Source organism: Lissotriton helveticus, chromosome 7, assembly GCF_964261635.1.
Source record: "Lissotriton helveticus chromosome 7, aLisHel1.1, whole genome shotgun sequence".
Classification (NCBI taxonomy): Eukaryota; Metazoa; Chordata; class Amphibia; order Caudata; family Salamandridae; genus Lissotriton; species Lissotriton helveticus.
The window spans coordinates 528,704,645-528,730,247 of NC_136068.1; the positions used below are offsets into that span (position 1 = coordinate 528,704,645).

The window sequence follows — 25,603 nt, forward strand, 5'->3', positions numbered from 1 at the left end:
ATTATACAAGGGGATTGACAAGAGGCCAATCCATTTTCCTGGTCCCTTGGGGACGGGGAGATCAGGATAGTAGACTAACAATAACACTGTAACAAATAGCCCATTTAACGTAGATGAATCATTGACGCAGCCATTAAGATGGTCAATGACTTCATTTATATATAATAAAGAAAGCGTAAGACCAGAACACACCCTTGCCTCAACCCCCCCTCTTAAAAGGGATGTATTCTGTAAGTTCACCATTGCTGCCCCATCTGACCTGGGCGTAATTTTCCACGTGAAGCCTCACTATGGTGAGGAGAAGGGAAGGTGGAACTCCCATGGACTGAAGTGTTTCCCTTTCAGAGAGATCTTGGCACAAGACCAAATGCTGCTCTCAGGTCCACGAGGGCAATGTATAAATGGTCATTGGTTAGTTTCATAAACGTCTATAAGATTATTGTCAAATAGAAGACCTGATCGCCAGCCCCCTTTTTTCCCCTAAAATCTGCTTAGCAGGTTGACAATATGTTGTTTTGCAACATCCAATCCTCCAATTTATTAGGGACCTGGTGAGCAAAGACGTTTTGAAGGTTAGAAAAAGGATTATGGGCGTATAGTTTGAGGGATACTATGCCCCCTTTTTTATAGACTGAAATTATTTCAGCCCCTAACCGGGTAGATGGAACATGGGAACCTGCAACAATAAAGTTAAACAACACATTGATATAAGGTGCCTAAAATGCTGGGTAGTAGTGGAATAAGTCTCCCAGTATGGTATCAGGCCCAGGAGCCGTCCCTGGTTTTAAGCTTTCTATAGCAACCCGAGTTTTCAGTCATGGAAAAAAAAACAATGTGCAAGGGATGTGAAATGTTACCAACATCTACTGGATGGACAATGTCCTGGTGGGCTGTAGCTAATGGTACTTCTTCCACAGAGCATCGTTATGCAAAAAGATGCTCCCACTTGGGTGGTTCAATGTGATGTACAGTTGTGGTTAAATCCTTAGCACACCCAAGGGCAATAATGTACCAAAATAATGTTGTGCCCCTATGTATAGAGGGCTCAAGTTAGTTAAATGAGTTATCCTCCTCTCAGTTGGATTTGCTAGAGTGCAGGATCTTGTATTTATTGGTTCTAGCAAGTTTTACTCCTTCAAGGACTGCCTAGCTTAACTGCTTTAATTAATCTGGATTTTGGCTGGTGGCACCTCTGGGTGAACCATGGAGAGGACCTTATATATCTGGAGATCGTTGGATAAATTAATTTCCAAAATTGTTTCTTTAATTCAGCAACTATTTGCTCATGAAGCCAGTGGTGGCTGGTAGAGTACGTTGAAGGGCCGAGGGGGTGGGGTTAGAAAAAAATTAAAAAGAAGAACTTACCTCAGGGTCGCCAGTTGCCGCCTCTCCTCCGTCCTCGCTGCATCCTCCCTACTGGAAGCACCCAGGCTTCCAGACTCCCCTAGCCAATCACAATGCTGCCTTACAGCAGCGTTGTGATTGGTCTTAGTGCCGTGATTTGGCACTCAGACAGAGAGTAGGAGCCTGTGCATGTTCTCCACCCAGGCTGTGCAATACAGCCGGTGAAGAACCTGCAATGTACGCATAATGGTTTGGCTGACCCAAGACATCCGGCGAAACCATCATGCTCACTTATGGAGCAGCAACCACTCCTCCTCCCTCTTATATCACGCTGTCCCAGTCCTGCCCCACACCAACATGAAGCCTGAAGCCTAACTAAAAATAAATTGATAATTACGTTTGTTTATTATCATTTTATTTTTCCTTTCTACTGCTATTAGAGCAGTGGCGCGACACTCCACCCCCTTAGTAGAGGTGCTGCTGCTGCGTGATGCTTAACTTATGGGTTATGGATGACTGGACAATTAATTTAAGTTTAAAAAAGATTGTATAAGCTCTGGTAAATTAAAGCTACTGTATCCTCATTATCTAAAATTCTAGGACACTTGACAAACTTATGGTTATTACCAACCTGAATGACAGGGTGAACAATCCTAAAGGAGGGCATGGCTTGGCGCCCGAGGAGTATGGTGGCACACTCGTGAGGCACTCCGCAGAAGGAGACATGTCCGGACTCATGAAGGTTTAGTGAGGCATCTTCATTGCACTGTGTAGGGCAGCCATTTTGTGCTCACACCAGAATCTTCACAGCGTCTCCTCAAATACCGCCACACTGTTTTCAAATCGCAATATCTACCTTTCCTTTGTATACCCAGGATTGAGACATTCTTATCTTTCATGCCACAGATATATTAAAAAACAGTGCATATCTTCTGCTTAATCCTATATGCATATGTCTTTTGCAACATGCAACGTAACCACCCTGTATTATGGCTAAGCTTTTACAACGTGCAGCTTGAAATACATTTACTCTTCCATTCTGCAAGAGGCATTCATGTGCTTCACCATTTATTGCTCAAATGAACAAATGTACCTTTTTGTTTACACACAGCAGTCTCATCCATCTGGGGCTGAATTAACTCTCTTTTTCAAGGATGTGCATCCGCTGAAGTCATTTTTGTTTCATGGTGCTGTATCTGTGCATACTTATTCAGAAAGGAGTGTTCTGAGTGCAATTTATGGGCTTCCTGGAAGCGCGCCATCCATCCACTGCGTTCCAATGGACAGTAATTGAACAACCTTACATCCCTGCACACATTACTGATGTGTCCAAATTTCTCCTTCTTAAAGAGCAGAAGTGGGTGTTCAAGATGGGCACAAACCGTGTTGGCCTGAACGACGATATACCCTGGGCTATCTTATAAACTTCATGAATCTCATAAACTTCATGAATCTTACAATTTCAAATTAAGATTTTGTGTATCTTCCATCATTATCATCCTGTGAGTCCACATATGTACCAACAATGTCTCTATACCAACATTGTATATATATATTTATCAACAGTGTCTGTATTTCTATTAGCATCTTGGGTGTAGTTTTCTGCCCAGCCCTTTTCTATGGAAGTATCTTGTCCATAGAATAATCGTTTCAATAGAACAATTTTCCTGGGATATTACATCTATTTCCCAGGAGTGAATTTTGCGACATACTTGCTTTTGGGAATAAAGGGCATCTATGTCATAATGGTTTTGACATTAGGCTGTCATTTAAATCGAGCGATAAGGTGAGACACAGCCATTAAGGTTCCTTCGTGTTAAAGTCTCTTCATGTTGCAAATTCAGAACAACCCTGCGTTTTCGAATGCTATGTATAAAGCACTATTGAGAGAAAAAACGTAGTGCAGGCTTGAACTTGGTGCCGTTTTTCTCGGGTCCTGTTTGGCTGTTGTCTACGCCATGTTAAAGAACCTGAAGCGTCACGTGATCAGACGTCTGACCAATCAGGCGTGGCTTCATATACAGACACCATGCATTTCCGGGTACCTCCCCGATCGGCTCAGATGCTGAGCCTTGGAGGACCGACGGAGAGGTAGGATGTTCCGTGGCCAGCGCAATACTTTGGGGTTATTTGCTTCTTAAAAACGCAGCATTTCGTCATCATCTGATGTGTCTTTAAATACAAGGCTTATTTGAATAAGTCTATGTCTGGTACACGCTCTGTGAGGCTGCAGGGCGGGTCACGTTTAAGTTAATCTATTTGCCTTTCTAAGTACGACATGGTAACGATCCCATTTGTCAAACTTTGGGCAGTACCATTAGTCGTTACTGTTATTATTTCAGTTCATTGCCTTTATCGAGACGGTTCTAAGGGTGGCGCTAGTAATTTGCTCTTTAGATGAACAAAGGAGCGGCATCAATCCTCATATGTGTGCCTCTTTTCTCCTTAGAGCGGTGCTTCCCCTATCCCTGAGCCGTGGCCAGGTGGGGTGAGGTTCATACACCTCCCAAATTGGGTAATGTGTTTTATCTCCCTTATTCATCTGTTATTTCGAGTATATGTGGAGAAATTAGTACTGAACTATACAGGGTAACAACATTAGACGTTACCTAAGTACTGAATGCAAGGATGCCTATATTAGCACCTTATAGACTAATGCTATGACGTAAATGCAATAACTATTGACAGTGGATTCATTCTAAAATCCCTTTTTCTTTCTTTCACTTTCCTCAGAAATTCGTCTGAAGTGGGAAGGTGGAAAATGATAAGGACACCTAGTAGACTCAGGTGATCTTTGTATCATGTATGGTTTGTTAGCACATTTTCTTTTTCACTAGGTTGCAGTAGCTATAAATAGAGATTGGTCCTGAAGAAAGCAAAGGCATACCATGCCAGATTTGCTGAAACATGTCGACCCCAATATACATCTAGACAATTTGTAATGTCTTGATCGTCTCTGACTACTTTTTAATATTGGCATAGTGGGTAACAACAGAATAAAGTTATTAGTGCCCACTAATCCAATTTTAAATACACTTTTTTCTCTTTTTCTCACACACTTTTTTGCACTGCAAGATCAGTCCCGGTTACTTTTACATCCTCACTATGAGTTACAAGACCCCATAAGATCTGACTGAATGAGCACAGACTTGTTCTAACATCTGGGCCCTCGTCGTGCGAGACGAGTGGTACCCTTCGTGGTGGTCTTAAAAGAAACCCAAATGATGAAGGGCGGTTTCGTGTGGTGACTGATGGGCATCCTTTCCTGACCACCATGAGGGTCGTGTGAAGGGTGACTGTCTGAGAATCGTATCCCATGTGTTTATGGCCCTGTTGACCTTCCTGACACGAATGCCCTTTGTGCACAAACAAGTTTTAGGCCCCATATGTTTCACAGATGATACTAATCTCACACACATTTTGCAGCAAAATATTGTACAAATGCTAATTTCAGTCTTTACTCCCTCATGCTAGAGACAAGTACTCTGACGAGATCAGCAATAAAAGCAATCTTTCTGCTCAGATCCCTCCCCAGCCCCCCTCTCTCCCAGCGGAGAGTCTGATGAGAAGATAATACGTTTTTTTATGAGCACATCTCTTGGAAAGCATTTTGAAAATGTTACCTTTCACCTCCTCAGAATTAGCTATTGATCCATGTGGTGCTATTGTTATCACTTTCCACAAAAAAGCTAACAGAGAACACTTTTACCATCAGTTGAGTGATTGTTGGGAACAGATTCAAGACAGAGAGCTGTAAAGTTCAAGAGATGTACAAATAATTATACATGAGCAGGACTCGAAGTCACTGGGCATGATAAATGCGTTGATATATGGACCACATTTGTATTTTATTCCCTCTTCGCCCCTTTGTTGTCCTACTCTATCTAAAGATGACAGGCTAGGAGGGAAAAGGAAAAGTAGTGTAATGTAGTAACCAGGCCAATGCTGAATGAATGGATAGAGCTAACACGTTAGAACCCGTCAGCTGTGTTCTACTTTTAGCTCCTCACTGCACCAGAGATGTTGGCGTTTAAACCAATATATAATGCATTTATTACCGACCTGTATTAATAACGTATCAGAGTATTGACTATCAACGTATCTCCAAGGATTTTCAGGAGAGTGAACATAGTAAACATGTTCTTCCCTGTATATGCTTTCCTTGGTGATAGCTTGAAAGCTTATAATATGGATACAATATGAATGCAGGTCGGTGATCTTCAACTGCAGATGTCTGCGCCTCCCCTCTAAATACATTTTACTACATTTGTGTACGTCTTGGCTTTACTTTTCACACTCCACTGCTCGGGACACAGGCTGTGTTCTCCGGTTTCGCGGATAAACTGCAGCTGTCTGGAAACAGCAGAGGGCGGCAGGTGGAAACCCCGCCAATACCTTTGCTATAGCTGTCAGCCTGAGAGGAGTAGGAACAGTCACCTGTTCCAGCCTCTTCTGGCCTCCTCCAACCCCGTGGCTGCCTCCCCCAGCCGAACCACAACGACTTAGAGAATCCCTCCTCCCGATTCCCCCTCCACCCACCCTTTCTCTCTCTATGCAGGTGTACTTCGACTTCTCCATACCTCATAGCGCCTTAGGTACCGTTTACAAGCGTCACTGAAACGCATAACTCATTCATTCATAAAGTCTTTATTTCAATATTAATATCGTAAAATATGGAAATCAAAAGCATAACATTTCTTTAGTCCAATAGTATTACACATGAAAGTATCGGGGGGGGGGGGGGGGGGGGGGGGGGTATGGCAATTATGTTAGTCCATCCAATTAAAAAAATAACATTTTTAAATACATTTTGTGTATCTTTTTTAAAACATCTTTAATACATTTTTACTTAGGGATTAAAAAGATTTGAAAAAAGACACATAGTCCATATACAGTTTGTATCCCAGATGGGATTTTTAACAATAAGATCAGAAAATCAATGAAGACTTAATTTGCGTGCTCGGATTGTCCACATCCAATGTAAAAATTTGGCAACAGCTATGGCCACGGGCTCAGAGCAGTTAGTTTTAAGAATTCTTAGAGCCTCACAACCAGTGGTAAGACCCATCTGCAGGCAGATAGGCTTTAACCACATCTGCCTTGGAGGTTTATATTCTGGGCAGATAAAGAGAATGTGGGTAATATTTTCCCGTTGTGTGGGGCAAAAGGGACAGCCGGGGTTTTGATTAGTGTTCCATTTGGAAATAAAGGAATTTACGGGAAGCGTCCCAACCCTAAATTGGTGGTACCTCTTCCTATCACCAGGAACCATAATGAAGTCCCAATAGCCCTCCAGAGCAGTTGAGTGTTTTAGTTCCAAAAAATCAGCTGTAAGTGAGGGGCTAGTACAGTTCCTAAACCTTCTCAATGAAACCATGCTCCAGTATAATTCTCTGAATACTTTCCTAGGCGGGAAAGAGTTAGCTATAGGGTCTTTCAATAAAAAACCCAAACCCATGGCAATGTATGTTGCCCTTGCCTCCCTCATCCATGAGATTTTGTGTGCCCTATCTACATCCCTGACTTCAAGGAATGCCGGGCATACTGGGAGAGCTCAGGGATAACCCACAGTCTCCTCCAGTATGCCACTGGTCTGTACCAAGCCAGGTCCTCCAGACGTTGGCATCCCAAGTCATAGAAAAGTCAAACTAAGGGGGTGGATACTGGAAGGTCCGTTATACCCCTCAGAAACATATTTTGGGCACTGGTCAATGTGGCAAGATTACTATACCCCCATAGTTCGGCCCCATACAGGACCGCGGCACTAACCTTAGCATCATCGATTTTTAGTGCTGGGGCAATTGGATGTGTATGGGAGAGAAAAAGCTCTTTTATTAGGGCACCTGCTAGTTGGGCATGCTTCATAACCAGCTGGTTAGTATGGTGTTTCCAGTCTAATTTCGATCCCAGGGTTATGCCCAGATAAGAAAAGACCTGAGTCTGTTCCAGCCGTGCTCCATTCATGACCACCCTCCCTTTTACATGTGTGGACTTTTGTAAGACCATAAACTTGGTCTTGCTCACGTTAATGGAAAGTCCATAATCCTTGCAGAATACCTCAAATTGGTCAATAGCCTTCTGAAGGCCTTGCTGTGTTTTAGAAATTAATAAGGTGTCATCTGCAAACATCAGCAGAGGGATCAGTTTACCATCCAACTTAGGGGCATCAGTTGGATGGTTCTCAAAATACTGAATCACCCTGTTTATGTACAGTGAAAAGAGAGTCGGGGCCAATACGCATCCTTGGCGTTCTCCCCTGGAGATCGGAAATTTGTCTGTTACCCGCCCATGTTGATTCCAACGAACTTGGGCAAAATTGTCCTCGTGTAGTTTCATTAGGAGGGCCAGTATATCTAGTGGCATGCCCTGACCTGCAAAACCATTCCACATTTTAGCCCGCGGCACCAAGTCAAATGCTGACTTAGGATCAACGAATGCCGCATAGAGCGAGCCTCCCCCCAATAATACCACACACCAGCATATTAAAGCAAATCTAAAAACGTGATCTATTGTGCTTGTATGACTGCGGAACCCTGCTTGGAGAGGTGAGAGTATATCTTCCTCCTCAATCCACCCTTGGATTCTCTGCAGAACAAGCCTGGCTATCACCTTCTGTATACAATCTATAAGGCTAATTGGCCTATAATTTCCTGGGTCCGCGTGCTCCCCCTTTTTAAAGATTGGAATGATTTCAGCGCCTCTCCAGGTATCAGGTATGGGTGAACCTTTGGCGATGCCATTTACTAGGGATTGGATGCACGGTGCCCATACCTCCTTATCATGCATAAATAGATCAGCTGGTACTTGATCGAGGCCGGGAGCTCTTCCCTTTGGGATTACTTTCAGTATTCCTTCAACCTCGGTTCTATCAAAATGTAACGGGGTAATGTAATTTATTGTAAAGACAGGTTCTCCATTCGTCACACTATCAGTATCCGGAAGGGCAAACTGTGTCGCAAAATGAGAAACCCAGAGATTGGGCGGGACATGGTTACTGGGTTCGCCCCTTTGAATCCCCTGTCCCCATTTAACTAAATCCCAGAAAGTGCCCATAGTCCGTTCTTTGCTGGCACAATACAGCTCCCTCCAATACTCCTCATCCCAGGCCCGTTTAGCATCATATTGGGCTTTCTTATACAGAGCACGAGCATACTTAATTCCGTCCCTGTCTTTCATTGTTACTGCCTCTGCTAAGGTTTTATACGCAGCCCTACATGATTTCCCATACCATTGTTCTTCCCTATTTACAGGCCTCTTCTGTGTGTTAGATGCCTTTTTAGAAAAATATTCCCTAAGTTGGTTAGAAAGTTTAGTGTGGATAGGAATGACACTAGCTATCACATCCTCCTGTGTATTGCATTTCTGGAGCTCAATTGTTGCCTGTATTGTAAGTTCCCTCATTGCCACTATGTTATCCTCTTTCAATAGACATTTCGCCCATTTAATTCTCTTTGTATCGTTTGAAAGGAAAATGTCCGCACCATCCAAAGGTACCTCTTGGTGATTTGATTTAAACAACTGAAAGGATTAGAATAGTGGGTCATGATCACTTTCTACTCTTTCAACTACCGACATATCCTTAATAGAGGGCCAATTATCCTTATTGGTGAGGATATAATCAATGCAGCTCTTACATAGACCATTATTAAACAGTGGAGCCCCCAATTTATCCGAAGCAGTTCTGCCATTTACAGCCCGTAACCCTTGCTCAATGCATAACATTTTGAGTTGGAGTGCGACCTCGGTCCACCATTTAATACGCGATAGGGACAACTGAGGGATATTCCATGAGAGATCTTCCATGGTAAGGTCTATATCGTTGCTGTCGAGGGGTTCAAAACAACAATTGAAGTCTCCAGTGACTGGAATGTTACCTTTTCCATTATAAAAAGCAAGGAGTACTTCTAACTGAACAATAGTATCCAAAGATTCGCCCCCGCACAGACCCCTTGCATAACTGTTAAAAATGTAAAGAACCTTGGACTCAGGGCACTTGATTTGTATCAATAAAATAGTGTTACTTTTGGAGTCCAATTGCTTAGCTATATAGCTACTATCCTGCCTTACCCATGTAGTTATACACCCCTTAGGTCTCCCCCGCATACTGGGAATTGCTGGTTTAAAGAAATTTAGATAACTCAGTCTATACTCTGGTGCCACCAACCATGTTTCCTGGAATAGTACTAGATCATTACTGTCTATAAAAGACAGCCAGTCTTGGGAAGTCACCTTACTTCTTAGCCCAGCAATGTTCCATGAGACCAAGGCTGTTATGCTAGGACCAGTGTCGTAATAGGGTGTCCCTGATGCCCACTATCACCCGGTCCCCTGTTAGGAACAATTTGCTGTATTTCGGAAAATTCTTGGGTCAAGCTATTGGTATCAGCTCTAACCAGTGATATATCCTTTAACGGGGCTGTGGTTATCACTATATTAGTGCTTGGTCCTAGGACTATTGGTTCTCTACATACTTGTGCTAGGCCTGTCACTGTTAAATTCGTATCAAGTCTACATGGCAGTCAGTCATTAGCATCCAGCGTACTTGAGACCTCAAATCTGTTGTTCAATGAAATAGAGCTGTTAGGGGGACCTTCCTGAGTTGGGTAATGTAATCCTATGTTATTCCCAAAAGGGCTGCATGCTTGATAAAAGAAACCCAAGGGTAATACATTAATACCATCTGTACGGATTCTAAAAGTCCCTGCCTGCCACCATTTCCGGAGTCCTAAAACGTAAGACTACACAATCACCTACCATGCCCTTCCGTGATTGTCCTACCCAAGCAACCCTTCTCACCATTTTAAACTCCTTGAAGAGACGATCCCCAAGCACTGATTTCCTGTTCAGGAAATGAAGTGCCTTGTTTCTTAGAGAGGACCAATGCTCCTCCTCACCATTTTGGATTTTCGGAACATTTGCCAAAATGATGGAATAGGGACATGCCTCCGGAGGGAGATGAAGGAACACGTCCTTAGTCGTACTATTTCCAACTACCTGTAATCTCACTGTGGCACCCTGAGGCCCCGACCTCGCTCTAAGGTCATTGCGTATTCGGAGGGCCGGTAAATTGGCCGTAGGAGCAGGTAAGGGGCACCTCAGACTAGTAATGGGGGTTATGTCAGCATCAATGGTTTCTATATCAATGGGTTGGGTCCTGGTAATGATGGGATGCTCTTTGAGTAGATGCTTTTCTAGATTAATTAGTTTTAAGTCAATTGATTCAATTTTCGCCATGACTGGATTATTAAGCCCCAGAAGTTTTTCCTCCAGCAGCTTTATAATTTCATGATTATCACTTGAAGAACTATGACCTACTTTGGGTCCCAAGATCTTGTTCCCTCCATTAACCCTTGAGTTATTTCCTTGATCTGCTACTATTTCTGTTTGAGCCCCCAACCCATGAGCAGGATTTTTATGCCTTGCCTGTTTTGGATTCTGATGGCTACCTTTGGGAGCACTGCGTGCTTTCCTTTTCCCAGGCGGTTCTCTTCCTCTGGTAGCTAATAGAGCCCTTGACTGCCTAGTGCGTGTGAAGGGAGGAGAAGTGGGTGGGGAAGAACTTGCGGTATTAACCATCTGTGTGGGCTGCATGGAACCCTGCTGGGGAGAGGATATTATCACATGCAGGGTTAGGGGCAAGCTTGTTTAGCTGCAATTGACTCCGGCGCAGATACCGGGTTAACATGCAAATTAAGTGGGTCCAAATAGAGCCTCCTCTCTGTGAGCTCTATCTCCTTTATTATCGCTGATTCAACCCGTTGAAAAAAGGTATCTAAAGTCCCCACGCTTCCAATCCCTGCCCCAGTACCCCCTTACGTGTGGTTTTGCTCATGATAGAAGATAGAACTTCACTTCCCAGTATCACAAACAAGTGTAAATATCTGCAGCTTACTTAAGAACACTTGAGTCCCAGTCCGTGATTGAGGAGTTAGAGAACTGGCCCAGCCCAGCCTTGTCGGTCGCTGACGGGCGCGGAACGGGCCTGCGCTTGGCCCGGGCTTCCCCGGGAACGCACGCGCGTGTCCCGCGCTGCGGGAGTCCGCGGGTCTTTTAAACGCCTCCTGGCGCTTTAGGTGATGAAGCGCTTCTCAAGCGCCACCGGGAACTCTGGGACTAGTAGTCCCCCTCTGGTCAAGCAGCGTAGATGTAGCGGGTGTGAGCGGCGGCAGGAATGGCGGCAGCCCCCCTCCTTATGACCCAACAGCAGGAGGGTATGCAGCGACCCAGCAAATATATACGCCAAGCAGGAGTCAGATGCGAAAGTGTCCTGCGCTGCGGGAGTCCGCGGGTTTTTTAAACGCCTCCTGGCGCTTTAGGTGTGACGCGCTTCTCAAGCGCCACCGGGAACTCTGGGACTAGTAGTCCCCCTCTGGTCAGGCGGCGTAGATGGAGCGGGTGTGAGCGGCGGCAGGAATGGCGCCAGTCCCCCTCCTTATGACCCAACAGCAGGAGGGTATGCAGCAACCCAGCAAATATTCGCCAACAGGTAAAATCCAAGCAGGAGTCAGATGTGAAAGCGTCCCACGCTGCGGGAGTCCGCGGGTCTTTTAAACGCCTCCTGGCGCTTTATTTATTTATTTATTTATTTAACTTATATAGCGCGTTATAACCACCGGGGTCTCTAAGCGCTGTTTGTCCAGATTTACATGATGAGGTATAGCATTCACTTGATCCCATTTCTGCACCTAGGAACTGCTCCATGCTTGTTTAAAGAGTACAGTTTTTAATTTTCTCCTAAAGGATAGTAGATTACTTTCCTTCCTAAGCTCTGGAGCCAATTTGTTCCACAGGGCTGGGAGGGTGTTAGAAAAAGCACGACCCCCCACCGTGGTCAGTTTAAAGCGGGATTGGGACAGAAGGGTAGCATCCGACGAGCGCAAAGTCCTTCCAGGTATGTAAGGGAATAGACGGGATTTCACATAACTTGGAGCTTTGCCATACCACGCCTTGTGTACGATGCACATTCCTTTGAAGACGACCCTCTGGCGGATCGGGAGCCAGTGTAACTCCTGCATCAGGGGGGAAGAACGGGCAGATCTGGGTTTTTTATAGATCAACCTGGCTGCATCGTTCATAACCCCCTGTAATTTGTCCAGCAGCCGCTGGGGTAGGCCTATGTATAAGGAGTTCCCGTAGTCCAGCCTAGCCAAAATTGTGGCTGAGACCACGTGCCTCAAAGTGGAAAAAGAAAGTAAGGCAGAGATCTTCCTTAATTGTCGTAGCAGGCCAATGCAGGTGCCCACTACCGAGGTGACTTGTTTGTTCATGGATAGTTTGTCATCCACGTAAAGGCCTAAACTTTTAACTGCGGACGCCGGTTTCGGTGGCACACCCAACTCCACAGGCCAAAATGTCTCGCTCCAGGGGTTGCCCGAGATGGAAATGGGCAACACTTCCGTCTTGTCCGGGTTGACTTTTAGATGGTTCTCGGACATCCAGTTGACCGTAGCCTTTAGTATATCCTGCAACCTGGTAGACGCTCCCAAACCATCGTCCAGCCGAACGATTATTTGAGTATCGTCGGCGTAATTATACACCAGTTAATCCATCTTGTTCAGGAGAGCGATTAATGGCTGCAGGTAGATATTAAAAAGTAGGGGTGACAGGGCAGATCCCTGTGGAACCCCACAGGTGATCGGAGCAGAGGTGGAAAGTAAATCTCCCAACTGTACTCTTTGCATCCTGCCCTGTAAAAATGATGTGAGCCAAGCATGTGCTGTACCCCTGACACCAAAGGATCTCAACCGCGACAAAAGTTGTTCATGACACACGGTATCAAAAGCCGCGGAGAGATCCAGTAGTATCAGGGCGCTCGGTGTTTTTACATCAGCCCGAATTCTCAGCTCATCCAGGATGGACAACATAACAAGTTCCGTGCTATGATTAGCACGGAACCCTGCCTGATTGGTCTCCAGCAGGTTGTTACTCTCTAGATGGCCCGAGAGTGATGTTAACACATGCTGCTCAATCACCTTAGCCAAGAAAGGCAGCTGGGAGATAGGCCGGAAGTTTTTCAGACACTTCGTGTCTGATCCAGGCTTCTTTAGTGCTTTAGGTGATGGCGCGCTTCTCAAGCGCCACCGGGAACTCTGGGACTAGTAGTCCCCCTCTGGTCAGGTGGCGTAGATGGAGCGGGTGTGAGCGGAGGGAGGAATGGCGGCAGTCCCCCTCCTTATGACCCAACAGCAGGAGGGTATGCAGCGACCCCGCAAATATACGCCAACAGGTAAAATCCAAGCAGGAGTCAGATGCAAAAACTCATGCACAACATGGCTCAAAAGCGCCAAACGCAGACTTATTCCAAGTGCATCACGACTGAGATACAAACTTCTCACATGTACTTTCATAAAATATCGTTCCCTCTCACACTCACGGCCTCACAGAAAGATCCATTTAAATAGAGGTATACAGTTTACAAGCAGCAGTCACAAAGAACGAAAGAGAAGATGCAAAAAACGGCTCTCAGAACTATTCTGTGTTATGTTTCAGTGCAGAGAGTGAGACCAAGATATGTGCACCTCCCGCCCGTCATGCAGTGTCAGCACTGAGATCCACACACCTCCCCGCCCCCCATGAACTTCAGTTCTATCCTCCAGTACCCAAATGTTTGAAATACTGAAAGCAATATATATCCCGGTACTCCGATCCGCACACTGCCCTCCCATGCACCCCAGTCCTATCTTCAGCACCCACTTAGTCGCGCTCGCAATACGGGTGGGGGGGTTGACGCACGGGGTGGGGGAAGTTTAAAAAAAAACATACAAATCTACCTGACCGGTCCAGGGTCCTATGTTGGCGCCTCTAAGTTCTGGAACAGTGACATGAATAGCCCAGTCCTGCGCAGTGTCTGGAGACTCAGCCAATCCAGACACTGCATTAGCAGCACCAGGATTGGCTTTGGGATACTCCCTGCCCATAGAAGACCGGGGGTTGCTGCATGAAGCAACCCTCGGTCTCCTAAGAGAAAGCTAGTAGTGCGCATGTCTGGGCTGATCGTAAAAATGATCCGTCCAAACTTTAACTTGCGCACTATTTGCTGCTGCGCTATGCTACCCTGGCCTGCAGGCTGTCACTCAGTTAAACACCAGCCCCACCCGAGTCCCACCCCCTTAGCGTCCGATTGCCTCAGGCGTGCATCGTCAGTGAGCTGCAGCCGCGACTCGGGACGCGAGTTAATGTATTTTTCATTATTGATGAATGTTATGTTATTGTATTTTCTGGAAGATGGGCCAAGGTTAGTGGGGCAACACCCTGGCGCCCCCAATAGACGCACCGCCGCTGATGGTCAGGTTCATCTATGTTCTTTGTGCAGGACTATGCCAAGGCAACAGGTAACAGACGTAAGGCTTTTCTAAACATGAGAGCTGACTTTCGTGCAATAGGGGCTCGATACGGCCTTTTTCATCCCTGCCTCGTCAATGTTACTCATAATAACAAGAAGACAACGTATGAAGATCCTCCGCTCTTACAAAGCTTCATAAACTCCTACAAGACAACTGATATGGATTATTTGGGTCCTATTTCTTCATTTATTACCTGAGACTGCTTTTACTTCCCTTTGGGCTTTTTCAGGCTTTGTCCTTCTTTCATAATGTTTGGTATTTCATGAATCATTACATCCAGTTTTTCCAATATTTGTAGCATTTATTGGTATCATTATGTTGATAATTTTTTGCACACATGTTCATTGTTATTGTTAGTTAGTCCTGTTAACGTCCTTTCCAGCAACTCTTCCTAACTTTCATTGCTTTGTTTTGTCTCCACCGATCTTATACCCCTGTTTCGTGGCGTCCTCCTGGTTCTCCATTTGCCAGACCCTGGTTGTGTCGCCTATTACATCTGGTACCACCCTCCTCCTTGTGTTCTCCTAATCGTATTTCCTTCACTTTTCCTCTTGTAGGTATGTTATGTTTATGTATTTCTATCCTATTTCTGTTCCTAATTGTTGTCCTATTCCCCTCCCTCAATACTTTTCTTATTCTCTCTTTGGGTGTCGCTCACTTCTTACTTTTCTATGGTCTCTTCTACTATGCTATTTTACCTGGCCTAAATATTCGTCCTCAATATGACACTGATCTAATTATTACTTCTCTTTTTTTCGAAACTTTCTTCCTTCATGATTGTTATAATGAATTGGGTTTTTATTTCATATTTTTAGATCACATTGTCGCTATTGACTTAAGTCTTTGAAATGTATGACTTAGAGCATTAGGGGTCTGAAATCCCCTATTAAGAGGCAAAGAGTCCTATCTAACCTTGCCAAATTAGATGTTGATATTGCATTCCTGCAAGAAACTCACCTTCCAGATACTGAATCATTACCACTGAAGAGATTTTGGGTAGGTGATGTTTTTTACTCCCCAGGTGATGGCAAACATAATGGAGTAATGATATTGTGTCGCAAATCCCTCTCATATTCACTTTTATCTCAAGACTCAGACACTAATGGTAGATGGTTAAAGGTTAAGCTGTCTTTAAAGGGTGTTCCAGTCTCTCTTCTGAATGTTTATGCCCCTACTTGTGGTGCACCTTCCTTTTGGCCCACATTAGCCAAGCAAATCACTCACTCCATAGATGATAACTTTATCCTAGCAGGTGATTGTAATCATACCTTTGATCCATTCCTTGACAGGAACTCTAAAGTCACTCATGTCCCTAACAAACCTCATAAGTCTTTTCTTCAAGTTATTACACAGCACAAACTTCTTGACACTTGGCGTCTCTGCAATCCGACCATTAGAGAAATTACTTTTTATTCTCCATCCCACCATTCTCAATCAAGGATTGTTTATATATTCGTCTCTCACAATGTTGCGCAAACACTTACTAATGCAGAGATTGGCCCCATTTTATTGTCAAATCACGCCCCTGTCTCAATAAGTATAGATATTCTACCCAAAGTTACAGGTCCTAGAAGATGGCGTTTTAATAATGCTCTTCTCTCAGATCCAAAGTTCACTGCCTCTTTTACTACCTTTTTTGATTAATTCTTTGAGATCAATCAAACCCCATCCGTGCCCCTCTCCACTTTATGGGACGCTTTTAAAGCCTCAGCAAGAGCCTTCATAATTGGCTTTGTTGCAAAAAAACATAAAGATGCCCGGAAATTGACTAGGGACCTTCTTCAGGATTTCAAGAGACTGGAGCATTCTTGCTACACCTCGCACTCAAAAGATTGTTTAACAGCCCTCATCAAAGCCAAGTTGCAATTTAACAAGAAATTCACAGATGATGCCTCTTTATATCTGTTAAATCTAGCGCAAAATTTTATGAGGGCAGAAATAAAGCTGGGAAAATTGTGGCTAATTACTTAAAAGTTAAAAGTTAAACACAATAAACTAAATATTGAGTCTATTTATGATACAAATTCAGTTTTAAAGTATAAGGACCTTGATATTTTGAATGAATTTTCTCTTTTTAACAAAACGTTATATGCTTCTGAAACGCAACCTACTGATTGTTCCCTATCCCACTTTTTTTCTAACATCCAAAAACCTCCACATTTTCCCCCAGACCTTTCTTCTCTGGAATTAGACTTAACACAGCAAGAATTATTTAAAGCTCTCCAACATCTTAAAAAAGATAAAGCACCAGGACCAGAAGGGTCGATTTTTATCTACATTTTTCCAAACTCATATTGCCCAAATTGTACTCCCTCATTAACTCCTTTAATACATTAGGAGGCTCCTCTAGCTCCTTCATAGAAGCACATATATGCCTTATACCTAAAGAAGGTAAAGATTCCAAACATTGTAAAAAAATATAGGCCTATATGATTGGTAAATATTAATTACAAAATCTTCGCAAAAGCTTTAGCTATACAACTTGATTCTTATTTACCAGATTGTTGGGCAAAGAACAATCTAGATTTGTCAAAGGGCGATTTATAACTGATAACACAAGACTCCTTTTCAATTTTTTGTCTAAGTCTTCACATTTAAAAAACCCCTAGTATCAATTCCTTTAGGCGCCAAAATGGCGTTTGAAAGAATCAAATGGAACTGTTTGTTTTATGGCCTCAAATGGTTTGGTTTTGGCCCTAAATTCACATCTTTAATTTCCCTTCTTTATTCTATCCCCGAGGGGCTGTCTCCGCCAATGGTCTAATATCTCATTTTTTTTACTTAGGAAGAGGTGTGCGTCAAAGATGCCCCCTATCCCCTTTCCTCTTTAATTTGGCATTGGAACCTTTCCTCTCTAAACTACGTCAGAATCCCAACATACACGGCGTCCAAACATTAAACTCTCACATCAAACTTGCGGCATATGCCGATGATATTTTGCTTTTCATGTCTACACCAAATGACTCAATCCCTGCCTTTCTAGCAGAAGTACATGAGTACTCCGATATCTCCAGATACAAATTGAATAACGACAAATGATAGCTTTTACCCTTGACAAAGTACACTTTAAAATTGGATTTTAGTGCCTCCAATTTCACATGGAGCCCTAAAAATATTAAATATCTAGGATTACATGTTACCTCTTCAACTTCAGATACAGTATCGCTTTGCATGAATAAATGTATACAAAAGATCTCAGACTTAATCACCAAATGGCATCCCCTTTATTTATCATGGTGGGGCCGTCTTAACACTATAAAGATGGATGCTGTCTCCAATAATCATATACACTATTTCTAATATCCCGGTTTCTATCCCTACAACATTTTGTAAGAGGATTAACTCTATCCTCTCTTCCTTTCTATGGAATAACAAAAAACCTTGAATGTCCTTACTTAGATCAATACGTCCCAAAACAGAGGTGGAGTTAACTTTCCCAATTTTCCAGCGTATGAGAAAGCATTTCTTTTACTTCAAGCTTCTCTCTGGTTGCAATCCCCAAAGATGATTGTATTTTATGGACTACAATTGAACGTCTTTTTTTTTGTTCCCTTTTTCCTTTCATGAATACCTTTCCTATACACATAAACCACAAGCCTTATCCACTCCCATAATAAAACTAACATCCAAACTCCTGCTACCTTCTTCCCTCTCTCCTCATAATACAATAGATTCCTTCCATAACTCTCCAATTTGGCACAACTAAAACCTCCATATTAAGAGCAAACCATTCGATTGGAATACTTGGCGTCAGAGGAGATTGATCTAGATACATCAGTTATTTTCACAATCGGATTTTATTCCTTTCTCCTTACTCAGTCAATCATTCAGTTTACCTACCTCATTTATTCATAAATACCTTTTACTTCAAAAAGCCGTGATGGATGCATACACTCAGTTGTCTGCCACACCTACTACTTCCACTATTTCATATTCCACCTCACAACGTCACACATTGTTAAAAATTACCCCCAAAGCTTCTACCATATACAATTATCTACACAGTACTGGTATTATTAGAGAAAAATCCAAAGTGGAGGAGACATGGGAACGCGACTTTGCATTATCTTGGCCAGTGTCCTTATGAAATAACATATGGATAAAAATTTGCAAGTCATCCAGAGCAGATAACATAAGGCAGACATTGTTTTTTGTTTATAATAGACTCTTTTTGACACCGAGTGACTTAAGCAAAAGATTTCAGACTGTAGCGGACACTTGTTGGACATGTTCCTCTTCAAGTGCAGATTTATTTCATATGCTGTTTGTTTGTCCTAATGTATATGCTCTCTGGAAGCAAGTGCGGTCTCAAATCATCTCGTTTTTTAGAACTAAATTTTCATTCTCTTATACTCATGTTTTCTCAGGAAGTCTTTCATCTTGTTGGGATAATGTTACGCTTAATGTTAAAATTATTGATTTCTTATTAGCAGTCGCATTTCAGCAAATTACAGCTAACTGGAAAGACTTTTCTAAAATCTCCTATAGAGCATGGTGGTATAAGGTTTGCCAAATCACAGGTTGGACACCTCTTTTGTATATCCTACACACATGGCTACAAAGCGACTGGATTTATGGTCACCTATTACTATGTGTTAGATTTGGGGGTCTCTAGTTGGCACAGGTAGGTACTTGTGACAAATAGGGGCCCTCTCCTCTCGCCAGGACAAGGGGATTACACTTCTAGAATAACCCCTGCTCACCCTCTAGGTTGCATGGCGCGAGCAGTCAAGGGTTATTTAAGAAGCATTGTAAGTTAAGCAGTTGTGACCACATACAGTAACCCAGTGACAACACTACAAATGGACACCACACAGGTGTTATATAAAAAATAAGTAGACTTTATATAGAGTTACCACAAGACCATAAATGACAAAAATGCACACTATGATTACTCTAAGATGGTAGTTTTAAACTTAGTTCAGTTCAGTTCTTAGATGCGACACTCCGCGTCAATGTACCTTAAGTTGCGTTACACTTCCACGACAAGCAATGTCGCAGCGATGGGAAATGTGGCAAAGTTCAGATACAAAGAAATAAAGACGTGAAGATCTTCCAGATGAGGCACGCTTCTTGGGGATGCGAGAAGTTCTCGGTTCGATGCGTGGACTGCAGCGGTGACACCCTTACGATGCGACGACAACAGCTCCAGCGGCGACGTACTTCTCCCACGATGCGTGAAGCTTCCGCTCGATGTGACGACTACTGCGGTGACATCCAAGATGCAACGGCAGCAACTCCGACTGCGACGCGCTTCTCAGGGATGCAAGGTGCTCTTGGTCGATGCGGTGCAATGCGACAGTTCCAGTGGCGACACCCTCCTTTGGATTTGCGACAGCAGGCACAGCGACACGTTCTGACCTCGTTGCGAGATTCTTCTCCTGATGCGGTGCAGTGCAACAACTACAGCGGCGACACCCTCCTTCGGAGTTGCGACGGCAGCAGCAGCGACGGCGACACGCTTCCTCTTCGTTGCGGCACGCTTCTCTCGGATGCAGTGCAGTGCGACAGACGCCCCACAGGAGGTGGAGCCAGCATTGTCGAAGGCAAGTACAGTCCAGGAGCACTTTGTTTACTGGACTCCTTCTCTTCTTTCAGTGTGCAGGGCAGAGACATTAGCCGCCCCCCGGGGGGTGGAGCCAGCATTGTGGAAGGCAGGCACATCCCTATTCAAGGTTCAGGTGCACTCCTCCCTCCCATCTAGATGCAGATCTCTCTATTCACCACCGGGTGACTCAGCCTGTCTCCTGGAATTCCTCAGCCCTGTCACTCACAAAACCAGACATAGGAATACACAACCTAGCAAAGGCAAGTTTGAATGGTTAGACAAGCAAATACCTACTTTCTAAAAGTGGTATTTGCAAACACAGAATATTAAAATAAACTTCACTAAAAGATGTATTTGATTATTCTGAGTTCAGGCATTCTAAACTCGAACCTCTACCATGTTCTCTAAACCTCTTAGGATTATAAAATGTAATAATTCTAACAGCCCATTCCGGCCTACGGAGAACAGGTAGCCTTGCAATAGTGAAAAATGAAAATGGCTGTAATTCACTATTAGGACATGCCAAACACATCAGGGCTTGTCCTACCTTATACTTACAATGCACCCTGCCCTTGGGCCTAACATAGGGGTGACTGATATGAAGAAAAAGGAAGGTTTAGGGACTTTGAACTGGGTGCACTTGCCCAGTCAGCATGACAGTTCCAGACTGCATGCAGGCTCTGCAATGGCAGAACTTAGACACATTTTACAGGGCTGCTTCTGTGGGTGGCACAACCAGTGCTGCAGGCCCACCATCAGCATTTGGATTACATGCCCTGGCACACTTAGTGCACTAGACTAGGGTCTGACAAGTAAACCAAAATAGCCAAACATGGAATCACTAATCCATACATCAATTTACAATAGGGAGCACTTGCACTGTGGCACTGGATAGCAGTGGCACAGTGCCCAAAGCATCTAACACCAGCAAACATACATGAGGCAACAGCAAAAAATGGAAGGGAGACCCACGCCAATGGTGCCAGGTCTAACACTATGTACCTTGACACAAGTGCCAGTCAATCCTTCCGGTTGCAGCCCAGTCAACAAGAAGTCTCAAAGCCCCCCTGAATCCCCTAAACGTTCTTAAAATGTTTGCTATTCCACTATTTTCTATGATTTATGTATATCATTCTACCCTTTGTTTTCTTTTCTTTTTCTCTTTACTTTAGAGCCCGATTCATAAAATGTTCTTGAGGTAATCGTATTAAGTGATTTCTTTTGTAAGATATACATTTAATATTGTAAATATGTATACAAACCCTTGTTTTTATCAATAAAACTTTTTTCGGAACTTAAAAAACAATCCTAAAGGAGTCTAATAATCCTTCTAAAATGGGATAAGGCAATGGCAAGTTCAACGGATAATTTTCACTGTAGGACCTAACGCCAATTTAAAATCAATCATTTTACGCCAGAGAGAAATATCCAATAAAATATAATCTAACTGCCTATAATACAAACCTCTGGTAAATGTAGGTTATCTTTGTTGGTCAGACAATGGCCTTCCATTACAGGTGCATAGACCATGTTGCAAAGATAAAGAAGGTAATTGTCTGACTGCAAATGCATGGGGAACGCATGAGGTGGAGTTAATAATAGCAATAACCCTCTGTTTATCTTCCTCATCTGTTATTAGTTTCATACATTCAAGGGGTTTGAAAGTTATATTGAAATCACCCCCTATAAGGCAAGTGGACTTAATGACAATTAGCTAAATAATGGTCCACAGTTACAAGAACAAGAGACACCTTATGGCTCATGAGGGGAAAATTGTACAGATTACATATATGTAAAGTTTCTTACCCAATCCCCACTAGTGATATACCCAAAATGTCAGACTAGTGATAGTTATTTATAATTACATTTTGCAAAGACTTAAGCCCAGATCAATAGTCCTCCAGACCCTCTGACTGAGGTGAAAATCTCAGTTGTAGAGAAAAAAAGTTACGTAGCCTGGGCAGAACACTGAGTGAGTTAACCAATTCTCTTGAAAAAATCATGTGTGGAAATCATTCTAATAAGTGAGCCAGTTCGGGTCATTTCATTGAGTTTAAAGGCCAGACACTTTCCAGCAAAGATTTGCCCACCTCTGCAACAGCAGTAAAACTAGTATTCTGGGCAGGGTGTAAAGTTACTCTGAAATGAGTTCGACCCAACTGTAATTTGAAGTCCTGTTCGAGTACTGGACTAGATTCAAGTTCAGGTAAATGGGAAAGGTTATTGTATTTATCCGGCTAGTGATCGGAGATAGAGTGAACTACATGGACAAGACATTCCCAGCTGCTGTTTCCCCTAATGTTAACCTTGACAAGCCACTCAATATCGTTGAAGCCTACCAAGAGCACAAAACAATTATATACTGAATCTCTGGACTGATTTCCTCTCTCTATGCAGGAGGTTGGATAAAAAAAAACAAAAAAAAAACAAGCAGTAGGACACCAATATTTGACCCTAGCTGCATGCTATTCCCACATTGGATTGAAATGTGAGTGCCAAATCAGGAGCTTTACAATTAATCATGACACAATTTCCAGAAAAACTGTTCTAGGCACACCCAATCCACCCCACTCTCCTTACCATCAAAACATTACTCCACCCCCGCATAGCCTTGCAAAAACTCTTACTAGGATGGTTCGGCGGGGGTATCGCACTCCTAGACATACAGAAATATTACTGGGCCGCACATCTCTCTGCCATAAACCAGGGCACATACTGTGACGGGAACGATCCTGGATACGGAATGGACCACTGGCTCCTCCCGGGCGGGAATTTTGAGGCTGCGCTCTACTCCAAACTGGGGAGGTACTCTCTCACTGGACCCACGCAGCATTCTGTCCAGCTATGGCATATTGTCCAACGTAAACTGGGCTGGGCAGATACCCTCACAATGGCTACTCTGCTATGGGTCTCGGAGCGACTGGGTAAGCTAGGCCGCACTAAAGGGTTCCGGAATTGGGATCTAATTGGAATCTCACACACCAGAGACTTGTGGGGCCCCAACTGTTTTATAACATTTGACTCACTCCAGAGCACCCATGAATTGGCACCAACTCAATATTTCAGATACTTACAGGTCCGACACTCCCTTCGAGCCCATATCCCGGTGGGGACGCTACCCCCTGAGTCCTCCCCCTTGGAGGAAAGATTGCTTGATGGCCACCTCCCAGAACACGCCATTTCCCTCACATATAAGAAACTTATTAACCATTCTCCTGATCTATTGCTCACTCTAAAGAGGAAATGGGTGGCGGATGGATTGGAGATAGATGAGGAGGAGTGGCGAAGCGCGCTAGTGTCCCCCAACGAGTTAGCAATATCAGCCAGGCTCCAATTGATCCAGTTAAAGATACTCCACCGGGTTTATGTTTCTGGGACCAGGTTGATGCTAATGGGTCATAGTAAGAATGGTCTGTGCAGACGGGGTGTGGAGGGATAGGAACTTTTTTTCACATACTGTGGGAGTGCCCTGAGTTGTTGACCTATTGGAAAAGGGTGCACGAATGTATGCAGGAGGTGTGGGGGGTGGAACTACGGGTGTAGGCGAAGAGGTGCCTTTTGAACATTTAGGAACCCACGATTTGCCATCAAGGGGGAGACTCTGGGTGACCTTGGGATTGGCGATCGCAAAACGCAATATTGCTAGGCTCTGGGGGGCAGTGACGCCTCCAACCATTGGATCATGGAAAAAAGACATGGACTGGTGCATGCTCCAGGAAAAGACGGTCTACGTGGCTCAGGGCTGCCCCCGAAAATGGGTGGCGGTGTGGACCAACTGGAATGAGTATCGAGGTACACTATGTGAACCCCCCTGTATCAAGCCCATTGATGATCCAAATACAATGTAAAGTGCTGCTTTGCTTGTGTCACTTCGAAATGCCTATTACTGAATAACTGCTGCGTCTAGTGTGTTCTCTAAATATGCTTTGTACACTGTATCCCTAATGGTGCTGACCTCCCCCTTTGTTGATGAAATAAAAAGAAATAAAAAAAAAACATCACTCCAATCCCTTTTATTAAAGTTGACAAGCTTAATTAGCCAATGACATATCTATTTTTCAGATGCGCAGGTGACTTGCTCACATTGGTACCTAAGGATGGAACATTGCAAGGATAACTACCTACAGGTAAGCTTAACGTGGAAACTTAATGGTATCACCAGACTTTTTCCTTAGGGGCCTAACTGTAATAGCGGCATCTCAGCATCCCCCTTACCAGCGTTCCCTATCTGATTGCTAACGCTACTGCTAGGTTTGTTCTCTGCCTGCGCCTTGGAAACTTTGGGGCTTATTTATGAGCCCTTGCGTCACTTTTGCGCCACCGGTGCGTCTCTTTTTGTGACGCACCAGCAGCGTAAAAAATGCACCATGTTGCATTTACAACATTTACAAAGTGACGCATCTAGGTAGATGTGTCACTTTGTAACCCCCTGCGCCACATTATACCTGCACCAGGTATAAGTTATGCAGGGTGGGCATTCTGACCCAAGTAAGCCTCGTAGATTTGATGCAGTGAAATCTATGAAATTTCTTTGCTCCACTTCTACGACGCAAATGCGTCAATATCTTACACCTGCCTCACAGCAGGTGTAAGACTGATGCAGGCACACTGAAATGGGACTTGCCCATGTTAAATGACCCATTGCTGAAGTTGCGTCACTTTTGTGACACACTCCAGCAATGCCTCCTTTTTGCTCCTACAGATACATCAGAAATACTGATGTATCTGTAGCTACTCGCGACATGATGAGTCATATTGTAAATATGACGCATCCAGCATGTCACAAGGAGGGTGCAATGAAAAGTGACGCATCGCTGTTTTCACACAGAGATGCACCTATTTTCATAAACGAGACCCTTTGTGTACATCATTTGGCAAGGGCAGAAGAGGAAGCTCTGTGCGAAGAACAGCCTCAACTGAACCCCCTTCACGAGCTTGACCAGAATAAGGGAAACAAGTGGGGCAGGACAAACAGGAAGAACAAATCGAGTGGGAAGGATTTGTTAAACGCCTCTCTCCACCCATGAGGCTCTCTCCTAGGGTAGCACGTTTAGCCAATTGTTTCTCAAGCGCACCTGTGCGCTCAAGTAGAGGGCTAACAACAGTTTCAAGCAGAGATTTAAGACCAACGTATAACACATACCAGTGTTTGTCCATTTCCCTTTTAGACATACCAGTGGTACCAGATGAAATGCTTGATGTTAACTGGGTGGCAGTCATAAGATGTAGAATAAAGGCAGCACTTGAGGTTTCCCCGTCCCCACTTTTCTCTTTCTCTTAGCTGGTGGCTTGCTGTCTGACCTTCTGACTGTAGTCAGAATACTGACTGGGGTACAGGCTGCAGCTAGAGTGCTATCATGCTGAGTAT

The 25,603-nt window shown here is 43.9% G+C and overlaps 1 long non-coding RNA gene across 2 annotated transcripts in view; it reads left to right on the forward strand.

Annotated features, from left to right (window-relative positions):
• Positions 1-3,388: 3,388 nt before the first annotated feature.
• Positions 3,389-25,603, forward strand: part of LOC144768714 (uncharacterized) — a 242,652-nt gene continuing 220,437 nt past the window's right edge. For both annotated transcript variants that reach the window (XR_013598614.1, XR_013598615.1), the window contains exons 1-4: positions 3,389-3,435; positions 3,794-3,859; positions 4,078-4,131; positions 24,298-24,362. This is a non-coding gene — a long non-coding RNA (uncharacterized LOC144768714). The remainder of the gene's footprint in view (positions 3,436-3,793; positions 3,860-4,077; positions 4,132-24,297; positions 24,363-25,603) is intronic.